Here is a 12,778-nt window from a genome sequence, read left to right on the forward strand (position 1 = left end):
ACACCTTTCACTTTGAAGGGATGTAATTTTGCTTTCTCCTCCTGCAGAGCTTGTTGCTCTGGTAACAGAGGGGGAACAGTGTGGTGTTGTTCAAGTGGCCTGACATTTTCAGGACGTGTCTGAAGGTTCCTCTCAACTGTGGGAGGTTTAAAAAAGACACAGCTGCATTAAATCTGAAACAGAAGCCGTTTTTAAATTTCAGATGAGCACTACGTATTTGTTGCTACATGTCCATCTAAACACAAGTGTGCTCTGATGACCTGATACTTGTTGAAAACAAGCTTTGCTTTGCTTTTGTAGGAATCAACAAAGACACACAAAAAAACTTCTCTGTTTGCTTTGCATTTTGTCCCACAACCAAACCAACATCTCAGTGCCCTATTCACAACCAAAGACACTAATCTCCACAGGCAAGTAACATTAAGAGGAATAAAGACAATGGTAGACTGTCCCAAGGTTTCAGTGAACCGTGAGGACTCCGCTCTGCTCCTGTGTACAGTTTGTAGTACACTTTCATCAGCACTCAGTGATGGATAAATGTTAGTGCCACTGTGGTGTACGTCCTTTATGGTCACAGACAAATAGTGCCAAGAGAAGCTTCATGCCACAAGCCAGAGCCAAGGCTGGCAGCCGCTCCACCGCGGAGACACACCATGTTGGTTGGGTCATGCTTGGGGGATTACAACCAGGCAACTTGGGAGCCAGCACTACAACACAGATGGATAACACAGCTGAGAATGGAGGAAGGACGGGAAAGCTCTGGTCAAAAGGGACTGTTCAGAGTCAATACGCAAATGGTAAACAACATAATCATCAATAAGCCTACTGTGGGTTTATTCCTCTGCGGAACAAACAATTACAACAGCATGCAAGTCAAATAATGCTCTAACAGTCTTTCAAGCTTTTAATTTTCACTTGTAAATCAATTAGGAGACTGCAACTAACGATTATTTTCACTATCGATTACACATTATCCTCTTGATTACTCCATTTATTATTTGCTCTACAGACTGAAAATAGTGAAAAACGCCCATCACACTTTGCAAAAGCATAAGCTGACTTCTTTAATATGTTTGCCTTGTCTGAGCAGCTGTCCAAAACATAAAGAAACACAGTTTTATCATATGAGAAGAAAACTAGCAAATTCACATTTTAGAAGCTTAAAGCAGGGACTTGGCATTTTTGCATGAAGTATGACTTCAACAATTGAACAATAATTAAAATAGTTTTCAATTAATCTTCTGTCAATCTACTAATTATTTATTCAGCTGTAGGAAGAACAATTAGTCATCAGGCCCACCATGTTTAATCCTCTACACAATGAAGTGCAGAAAGCATTTCTATCTCACAATGCTCCACTAATAACCTTACAAGGTATTCGTTTCCATGTGCATATAGATTATTTGCAAGTTCAGGGACATGTAACCTCAAACAACTAGTGTGTCAGGATAATGTTTGTAACCAGAACTTATCTGTGGGCCAGTGTCAATAAAGCAGAACAATGGCAAACACACAAATACTTGTGTGAGCTGGTGGCCCAGTCTCATGCCAGTACAACAGTAAATTTTGTCTATTGTTGGAAATTATTAACAGCCACTTTGGCAGGGTGCTCTGACACTTTTTTTTATCAATATCAATTTGGCTGGTAAAACAGAGACAGAGGCTAAATTTTGGGGTTGTGCTGCAATTCCAGTCTCACATCTCTGCCTTCCTTTTCCCTTTCTGTATGCTGTAGTTATCACAAAACCAGAGACCAGTCAGTCCACCTGAATTGTTAATTTAATACCTGATGAAATCAACTGCTTGGGTGCACCACACACAGTAAGATATTTATCAATACACTGTGTCAAATAAAATCTGAAGCAAATAATAGAAAAGATGAGCATCTTCGTTCCCACTTGAATGCAAAAATCCTTACAAACACAAGCGTCATCACAATACTAACCTGACACGACCCATAAAAAGGGAAGCTGAGACGGAGATTCATTTTGTATTCAGTTTGGAACATCATTAAAATTAAATAGCGCAGGCTCCCCTGCTCTCTGTTCAGCAGAAAAACAAATCATATTTCGTCTGAAAAGGAAACTGAGGCAAGATGGTGGAGTGTTCAATTTTCTGACAAAGAGAATAGATTTTGCGCTGTAGTATGGTTTCGGGGTGAGGCAGAACCTTATTCAATTCTGACCGCTCTGGGACCACAGTAGCTAAAAATAGCTCTCATTAATTCTGCCGTTGTGATGCTGCAACAGAGTGTTTGAGGGAAACTTGCAGCATGAACACTGTAGAATGTTTAATAACCTCTTGTTAGATTAAATGCCACGGGTCGACTGAAACAAATGATGCAATACTGCAAAGAACATATATTCACTTTCTCTCTCGTGCCTATTTGCTGGATTTGTCTGTGAATCCGGAGGAAAACAAAGAAAGTTAGATCATTTTTTACAAATGCTTTACAGTGCCAGTACAGGAAAAATGTGACTATACAAATGTCAAACTATTAAAATCGTGGATACTTTATGCTGATGACAGAATACTCACGTTACTCAGACTGTTACTAAATTACGTATAACTCAGTTTAGCTAATCCTTTTGCTGATTAGCTGAAATGAAGTCAACTAAGAAGAATGCATATTTAGTAATTTAATAAAACAGGATAATGATAAATACACATCGTTATTTAGAGGCTGAAAAAACAACAAAATTCTCTGCAACTTTGTGCAAAAGTACTGAAACTAAATGAGTCTGGGTGTCGTGCAGAAAATGTAACATTTGCTAAAAAAAAAGAAAAAGAAAAAAAACCCATGAGGAATGACACTGACAAAGAGTGCCATGCCAGCAATGAACAAATTGCTCAGTCAAAACAAGGATTTGTTGCACTGCGGCCGAAGACACAAACTAACAACAGGATCACACTCCACTGTGGCCGCTGGCAGTGAAGCAACAAAGAAGTAGAATAAGATGATTGATCACTTCAGAAATTGAAATCGATGTGCTGGAGAGTGCTGACAACTGCTAAAACTCCCCTGCCTCTCTGAGAACATTGTCCAATGCTAATGAGGGCCCATGCCTTAGCACCAGTCGGGGGTCCCCTGAGAGATAAGTGACACTCTGCACATACAACATGGATAGACACTGTACTGCAGATGTCTATTAGAGGAGAGATAGCAGGAGAGACGCAGCAATGCATAAGTGATACGAAGGTCAAGAGATGAAACCTATTAAGTCTGACATAAAAGTTAATCGCCAGCCGTTACAGCCATGAAAGACAAGCATTATCTAAAGGCTACAGCGAAACAGACTTCACATCCACTTGATTCTCTTCATCTGTTCGGGATGTTGCATAAGTATTCAGATAACAGTGGATGCATGGAAGATCAGAGGTACTTACATCAGTTCATCCTGGTCACTACCGAGGACTCAGACAAAAGCGTCTCCAACCTCCAGCTACTCCTCCGTAAATCCAGCAGGAGATTCCTGCAGACGCACATCAGCAGCCTCAGTGCATGACCGCACCAATCAGTGCTGGGAGGAACTTGCCCCCACCTTCCTCTCTCTTTTCTTAGCTCTGATACCGAAGAAATTACGACCACAGGTGAGGGGTTATGAAACACACCCCGCAGCCACACTCTAAAGCTTCCTCTGCCCCGCACGGGTCTGTGTCCTCTCCAAACATCTTTCTCCAAAATGTAGCCCTCCCTCTAACTCTCTCCTTACACGCTCATGGGATCGAAGCAAATCCCCTCCGGCTTGGCAGCGATCTGTGCGGGATCTGCAGTTCCGCTACAGCATGGGACTCCTCTATACTAGCGAACATCCATCCGCAGTGTAAACTGCTGTATCGGACTTAACCCTCAAGCTGCCGTGTTGAAACAGAGCAGAATCTACCAGTTCGCTCAGCATGTGGGACATTATCACAGCCCTCCTCCTCAGGTGTGCTGCATTGCATGCATAAATTATGCTCATTGTGTCAATGACATCCCACAGAAGATTAGCTGTCAGTTTGATGCTCAGTAATCGCAGAGAGTAGATGAGGACAACGTACTTTGTATTTTTAGACTGCAGCTAAAGACAACACAAACACAACCGCCATTAAATCTGACCTTTTGGGAAATTTCTGCGAAAATGATGAGGTTGTTAACGAAGCAGACAAATTAAAGTACCATAAGGGCAACGTGAGACTTGGAGGCACGTTAAGAAACAAGCTAAGACAATACAGTGAGGAAAGTTGCTTAAGAACATGTGTCAGAGCAATTTAAAGGACATTTCTCGATTCCATTTTCACGTTACTACACAGCTGAAATAGTACCTTCATTTTTCTGCATCTTCAAAGTCTTGAATCTGTGAAAGTACTAGCCTCTAAAAGCAGAAACAGCAAACTCATTACTATTCATATATTACTATTATCCAGTAAATTACTACTACACTGCAGTATGGAGGAAAAAAAAAAGGCAAACCAAAGTAAGGACATTGTTCCATCCAATGAAAAATATGTTTGGCTGATGCACAGTCAGTGTCAACCCAGATACGTTTGCCTGGCTTTGTACTTGTGTGTGGTACATTAACGTTTGTTTTCATCAGCGGTTCGAACCTGCATCCTGACAGGTGTTAAATCAGCCATCAGCTCACTGGACACGCTGGTCTTGCTGTATGGTTAATCAAATCACAATTGCAGTCACTGTGCCAGCCTGTGCAATTATATAACCGCTTATAATGCGATTCAATTAGATAAAAAATGTACCACATGCATATGGGACTACGACAACCTACTCGCTGCGTGTGTGCGGTCTGCCCAGCCTCTGTGCTCATAATGAAGAGACAACCAAGCGGTCTCTGTGGAGCGTGTGCTGTGCATGGTCACAACTACCCCCTGTTGAGACCAGCTGGATGGAAAAGAAATGGATGCCAATGAGCAACCTGACACTGAATTGGTGCCCAAAAATGCAACCTCTGCAGTGTGAGCATTACGCTTGCATGCATGTGTAGGTTTGTGGTGTGCAAATATGACAAATTTGACAAATGACCGACTCTTTGAGCTCTGACACTCTTGTTAGTGAATATCAGTGTCTGATACATTTAGGCAGCGGATACCCACTTTTCTTTTAGTTGGTGCTACAATATATTGTTGCTGGCCATGCTAAAAATCCTTGATAGAAACATTTCTTTGATGGATGAATTTAAGAGCATTTGTAGCTTTCTAATCTTTTTTTTCTTTTTAGTGGAGAAATGATTATCGTTAAATTATTAGTAATCTGTGGAATTTCTCGTATTATATTGTTACAAGAATTGCAATTCTTACCACAATCAGAGGATTCTGACATTTTGATCAAGTTGTACAGACCTTGCCGCACACAAGAAGTTGTTGAGCGCAAGTCAGTAGTACCCCCATAAAGCCCTGCTGTGGATTGACATTTATAAAAATTGTTTTGGCATTTCTATGAAATTTATTAGATAGTGACACGGGAAAGAGAGCACAGGAATGACATACAGCCAAGGTTCAACCAGAGGGATGTACTACAAAGCCAGATTAATAATGTAGTGAGGTCTGTTGAGTGTCATGACTCTCTTTTAACCTGCTAGTTTACTGTGATAACTTACATTGCACAGCTAACCTGCTCTGGAGGACGTAATGGTCAATATGTTTTTGTGCTTGGTCCTGATTTGCTGCAAAGTCTATTTTACACTGCTGGTATGGCAGCTAATAAAACACAGATTTGAAAGTCTATTAATCTATTGGTATTTATCAAGAATATGCAGTCAATGGCATTCATTTTATGTTGATCTGGCCAAAACATTTCCTATATTATGGGACGGTATCAGACCTTAGAGAGCCACTTGGCCATTTTGCCCCCCCATGAAGACATTTATGTGCATATTTGGATAAGTGCAATCGAGCGTTTGTGTCTCACATACAATCAAACAGCTTTTAGAGGACACTGTATGACAACTGGTCAGGACTGTTTACATTTGTTTTAGTAGCTGAGTCATTTTATGCTGTTAGGGCTTGCATGCTTCCTTTACAGGGGCATGACGCACGGCTGCACAAACATGTGAATTCATCCTAAGGCTAATTCAAGCATCTGCGCTATATATATATAGAGAGAGAGATATACAGACAGAGTTGCTGTTTGAGGATGGGGCTACAGCTAAGTTTTGTACTCGGTCATGTTGAGAAGACATGTGAGACCACTGCAACAGAAACTACTGTACGCTGCTGTTTCCATTCTGAATCAGAGATTAAAGAGGCAACAGTTCACTGTGGGCTTCATCCTACTGGACATGGACTGAAGGTTACCCACATAAAGCTCAGGGTGCCTTATTTTGACATTACACTATAAACCATCTACTCAACCTCATGCACTTAAAACCTCCTTTACTGCATGTCACAGACAGCTCGTTTCTTATCTAATTCCTGACATTTATGAGACTGTCACTACGGACCGCGGTAAGGACGTCATTTGCATACCCCTGCTCTGTCTGAGCAGGTTTAGCAGCAGTGACCACTGACACAGGCGCACTGTGCATCCAGACAAAGTAAACGGATGACTCAGCTGTGAACGGATTTATATGGCATTATCACAGATTTGTTTGAGTGTGGAAAGATGAAATGCATCACACTGACAGCATACAACAAATACACAAAAAAGACTCAAAAAAGCAAACAAACAAAAACCCCGTCCAGGTTTTCCAGGCTGTGATACTGTAAAAACACAGTCTGAGAGAGAAGCATTCAAAGTTGAACAGAATTCAGCCCCGAAAAAACTGTTGCACAGTTGTACAAATATTACAAATACCATTCATCAGCACTGTAGGATATGGAGTAACACCAAACCAAAGCCATGTGGGTCATGAAATCCCACATATCAGTCAGGATAATGATCAAGTTGGACAAGCCTGACAGACACCCAGTCAGTGATCGCAAAGGGGACAAGTTAAATTTACATCCCTCTCAGCAGAGTCTGAGACGGGTGACAGATACCACACATAGTTTGCTCTCTCCACTAGCGTCTGCCTCCCTGTCTCCAAATTAATTATTTCCACATCAACCAAAAGAGGCATGTAAAGAACCTGAGCTGCTAATCGCTACAAGTCAGCAGTTCTGCCACTGCTATGTCTTCTTCTATACTACTTCATTCATGACTACAGACTGCAAATGTGTGGTGGCACGCTATAAACTCATTCCTCTGTAGCTCTAATTTCCTACATTTCCCAGTAGATTGTTTTTGTTGCTTAAACATCACACTTATCTCGTTCTACCGTGACATTTGTTTTAATGTTTACCATATGAAGGCTTAGAAATGTTTCTGTAAAACGTTTAAATGTTTAGCAGCAGCTGAGTAAGAAATGGTGCTGCAAGAACAAAACTGTTTTCATACAAATGAACCACAACTCTATGTCCAAGTGACTAGTGGACATGAAGCTTTAGGAAAATGCCTCTGTGTTATCTTGAACACAGACCACGACATGCCAAAGATGTTTCGAAAGCTAAGACCGTCAACACTGCAATACATTTAACTAACAATGATTGGGTTTCACATTTAAAAATAGAGTCTGCAGGCAAATCTTATTTAATGTGTGAAACATTAAGGCCGGCTGTCAACACTGTAATTAACAAGTAGTCAGATCAGTGTTTAGACACGATGATAATTAGCTGCTATTACAGCATTTCCTGTCATAATATTGAAGCAGTCATGAATTGTGTACTTTATGTCCAACACTGGTGTCCTGGTACAAATTCTTCAGATGAGACGAGACACACATTCCTCTGTCACAGACGTGTTTTGTATTCCTTCTCTGTATCTGTTGCTCCTTGCACCTTTTCTCCATAACACACGACACAAGCCTCGTTGTTCTGCAGAAAATAGCACTGCCCGAAAATGGAGTGAGTCGTCAGACTGAGGTATATCATTATATACAACAGCATGTTATATGTTATCCATCTAAGGCATTTTTAATATTCAAACGTCCATACCTGACTTTGTTTTACCTATTTGCCATTGGGGGAGGGGAGTTACTAACATACTACTGTTACAGTCCAATAACATATAACTTCAAGCTCCAATGTTCAATCTTTTTGTTGCTCTGTTTTCAGTGTCCATCAGCTCCTGGAGAAATATCTGACTCTTTAGCTGCTGAATCGTCCACTGTGTTCACCGCATATGTGCTACCCTAGTCTATTAGAGATTTGATGCTGAGCAGGTACGATGCAGTGGGTTTTTACAGCGTTTTCGCTCAAATTAGCTGCCTGCTGCAGCCAAAAGGGAATCTATGAGAGCAGCAAGACTAAACTAAAACAGTAAAGCTGCAGGCTGGAGGCAGTAACGCAACACTTTTTACATCATTACACTTAATTGTCATTTGCTAGTACATTAACATGGTTGTTTTTGGTAAAAACATCAATTTCTTTTTTCTTTTTTTTTTGTCGTAAGAAAACTATGCAATCTGTAGCCTCAAACAAATCTATACACCATTTTCCCCTTAAACAATATAAGTCAAATAAAAAGCTTTGATACTCACTTTCAGGGACAGTGGCTCAGTGTGAACTAAGTCTATTTCCAGGCACCACAGCTGGAGTCAGTGATCATAGCCAGAGCTGGAGTGTCCTGAACACACGGACCAGGAAATCAGCTCCTGAACTCAATCAGCCCAGTGGAAGTTATCAGTGCCCCACACCGAGCACACAAGAGGGCAGGAATGTGCTGATAAGCTGAGCCACTGACCTGCACCCCGCCTCCTCTCCATCACAGAGATTGAAATGAGGACAACGGAGCCAAAGAAAAACAGTAATGATAGGGGGTGTTTCTACACTATAAGAAAAGGGAGGTTCATGTTGAAATGTGACTGATGAAAGACTTTGCAAGCCTCTTCATCCTGATAATTCCACACCACAGGGATTTATGATGGGCTTGATTTATACAAGCATGCTTCTGTACAACCAGAGCTACAACCATAATGTAAAGGTGCCATTTGTTCACACAGAGGTTTCCTGTACTATGGAAACATGGATTTTAATGTCATTTCTTTCTAAGCTCTTTACTAAGAAATCTTAGCTTGGCTGTGTATCAAAGCAATGGCCTTTCAATTTCCAAGGCACCAATCAATTAACACCTCCTGTGAACTCTAAATTGTAGCCTAAAATTGAGGTAGAGTAAAGTAATTAAGGAACAGATGATTCATACATTTAGTCTGATGCACAAGATATAACTGGTTAGGCCTATCAGTATGTGCAACACAATCACATTTGAGTTGTTTTGTCGTGTATACGGTTGACTGAGAAAATGGACAGAATATTCAAACATTGTAACAGCACATGCTTAAACACTTGGAAGCAGAGATACTACAGTATTTCAGAGAGGTGCAGGCTAACTCATTAAATCTCTTTCCTTTGTTGTTCCAGTGGCAGCTCTAGGCTACCTCTAACCCTGAAACACATGCTATGTACAGCAACCAAGCATTTTTTGCCATTGTTTTCCAGCACTAGATCTCCACACAGTCAGATCATTAATTACCTCAAAGAGCCCATCCACGCTTATTTGGTTTATATTAATAAAATAATTAATTTTGGTATGAACATATTAAAAATATAGAAAACTTTTCTTCAAGGTACACAATTAGTCAACACATCATAAAAAACAGCGCTGCAGTCTCATTAGTATGTCAACAATTTCCCTGAGGTTTGCACCAAAGGGATCAATAAAGTTCTATTCTATTCTATTCTATTCTATTCTAAATTCAGAAAATGGAAAAATCCCTAAAACCAGACACGTTCTATAAATACAAGGGACTATAAAGCTGCTGTCAAATTTAACATAAGCAGGCAGAATATCAGATAAACTTGTCCTTCCAAAACCACAATGACTCGGATGACAGCGGTTCCCATGACAGCTTAGGGCAATATGATTTACAGGCCAACATGTATTGCTGCCCTTGAACAGCTAGATATTTTCTTCTTCACAGGTGACATGTTTTCCAGACTCATTCCCTGCACAACTCCGGCGTATGAATTGTTCAGAGGGGGAGAGAAAAGTCAGTTTAACCGTGCAATGAAACATCTACTGGCTGTCACAAATATCATCTGTGATGTGCCTCTCCCACTTCATTTGACAAATTTATTTCTCTGCCCAGCTGCAGTTTCATGTAACATTTCATGCTACATTGCTATTAAGATGCTGGTGATGACATGTTTTAGGACGTTTAGGGAATCCAATACTGAGATGTGCAGTAATGAATCATCATACTTCCACTCAAAAGTATACCAATCATTTATGTCATGTCATGGTGCAATATCACTGCAGTCATTATCTGTGTGTGTGAGCTGCCTTTCAATTCAAAGCAGGTTATCGAAAATGTAAACGACACCAATCAACGACAAGTCAGAGACAAGTATGGCAGGACCATATCTGCCTCACACCATTCCCAAAATACATGAAAACAATCTGAATGGAGGGCTAAGCAAGAATAAAAATAAAAAAAAGCATTATATGCATATTTAATACCTGATATCCTGGTTACAAGATGCAATGTAAACCAAGATTGTGACACAAGTTGGCCAACCAGACACATTTTCATTCATTCATTCATTCATTCATTCATTCATTATCTACCACATCAGTCAAATTAGTGGAAAACTGCATTATTTGTATTTTTAAAGATCAGGTAAAGAAACTGAAGAGGAACAAAAAAAAATGCGACAACAAGGCTCTGTGATAACATCAAGTCAGGATCTAATTCTGATATTATGTTTATCACAAGGTTTTACATACGATAATTTGCCCCAAACAAGTTAACGTCATCTGTCCATGTATGAGCTACTTATTACTAGTTTACAACAAATGTAAAAACGTGACAAAACAACAACAAAACCACAATCCATCACTATCAATATTCAACAGGTGACGACTGGTGCATTCAGTCCACGTTAGCAACAGTCCATCCATTAATGTGGACATGAACACAGTAAATAGAGTTAGCTTGTATGAGCTACTCCAAACTGCGACTGTGGTCCACAGTAAAGCCCCAACACACAGCTGACATGACAGTGCATTATTATGACAGCTGGTTTCAGTGTAAAGACACCGGGACAAGCGAGCAGGTATTTCAGTGTCACCAAACTAATGGCAGCAAACAAGCTAATATTAGCCAACTTCTACCTAGCTTCACTAAAGACCCACTTCGGTTTTACTAACGGAACATCAAAACAAGGTGAGCCACGGCATGACCTTCCCTTTCATTTAGTAAAACCGATGCCATATTTCTAGCAGCTGCTTTCGTGCTACCACTCCCTCTTCGCCCCTTGCAGCCTGACACTTAATAAATCTTATGCCCCCTTTATACCCTCTTGGTCAAATCAACCCCCTAGCTGGCCGACATTTTGTTCCAGCGGCTAGGCTAGCTCCTCGTAGCTAACGTTACCTGGACGCACTTAACAGCCCGTCCGCCGGATGACAGCTCGAACGCGGGGCTGCGTGTGACTTAATATCACCGCTTATGGCAGCCCCACGAAGAATAGAGCAATAAACCGCGTCTTTTATGATTTTAATTACGAGATAACGTTAGCATGTTGGGCAACCAGCTAACCGCTTAGCATAGCGCGCAGATGCAGTTTGCTAGCAGTGAGGTAGCTCGCTCGGCTTGCACCGTTATCGCTCGCTTGTACCCGCAGGGGGACACATCCAGTCAGCTCCCGTGGCTACAGCGGAAAAAAAAAAAAAAAACACGCTCCCTAAAAACGCGCTCGGGGATAAATCAAGAAACCCATTCACCTTGAGCGAAAGCAATGGTCCTCACGGCGTGCTTGTGGATATCTTACAGAAAAGGAAAAAGATCTTCCTGGTGTGGCTCCAGAGCAGCAGCAGCCGCCGCACTGCAATGGCAGGCAGTGGATGAAGCCTTCCTTCTCCCCCCCTCTGCGCTCACACTTCGGCTGCCTTCTCCGCCGCGGCGACAGTGACAGGTTCGCCTGGAAGAAACCATTCCGGTTTGTCCGCGGGGGGGAGGGTGGGGGGGAGAGGGAGCGCAGGGATGCAGAGAGGCTGCCCACAGCAGCAGCAGCCGCAGCAGCAGCATCTATCCAGCAGCATCGAGCGCCATTCCAGCGTGAGAACAAACGGCCGTCGAAGAGGGAGAAAATACACCGACGAAGCTTTCTCGGTTCCCGCTGAAACACATCGACGCCCGCTACGAATGGAGGAATGGATGCGACTGTTCATTATGTCATCCATGTTTCAAACAGAGCTCCATCGATTAATAGCGATAATAACCTAAAAAATAAAATACTCTGAAATACTACAAAACTGTACTGTTCTGTCATCTCAAAGGAAGTTATATTAATAGCCTATTATAAGGATGTTATAACACCTTTCTCCAGCATAGACAAACTGAGCTTCTATTTAAAATGTATGGACAGGCGTTCTTTAAATTTGACATTTAATACGGGCCTACTGCAGATAGGGTAATTTTTTATTCATCTTTTGAAAGGGGGTATTTACATCATCCTACACTGATCTTCAAGAAAACATATACAGTATAGACTGCTGCTTCTATGTTGGTGTTGGCAGATCAAAAATAAATTAGATTAACTCTCAGTCTAGATTTTTATTTGAAAAAGATACTTGCCCAATGTCCATAAAAACCTCCCAAGTATGTCTGTAACAGAAAAAGCCTGTTTAAGATAACCACTCTGCAGTAACTTTGCGAGCCACTAAAAATAACCTCCTTTTCCAGGTAATATGATTTCCCTCTTCCACCAGCTGTACAGTAGAAGGTAAACTGCAGGAGGCCTG

The 12,778-nt window shown here is 41.3% G+C and overlaps 1 protein-coding gene across 2 annotated transcripts in view; it reads right to left on the minus strand.

Moving 5' to 3' along the window:
- Positions 1 to 12,265, minus strand: part of tjp1b (tight junction protein 1b) — a 36,068-nt gene extending 23,803 nt beyond the window's left edge. For both annotated transcript variants that reach the window (XM_008290765.1, XM_008290764.1), the window contains exon 1: positions 11,759 to 12,265. The gene's annotated coding sequence lies outside the window, so the exon portion shown is untranslated. The remainder of the gene's footprint in view (positions 1 to 11,758) is intronic.
- Between the last annotated feature and the right edge of the window lie 513 nt (positions 12,266 to 12,778).

The sequence above is a fragment of the Stegastes partitus genome, unplaced genomic scaffold (assembly GCF_000690725.1).
Source record: "Stegastes partitus isolate 25-593 unplaced genomic scaffold, Stegastes_partitus-1.0.2 Scaffold694, whole genome shotgun sequence".
Lineage (NCBI taxonomy): Eukaryota > Metazoa > Chordata > Actinopteri > Pomacentridae > Stegastes > Stegastes partitus.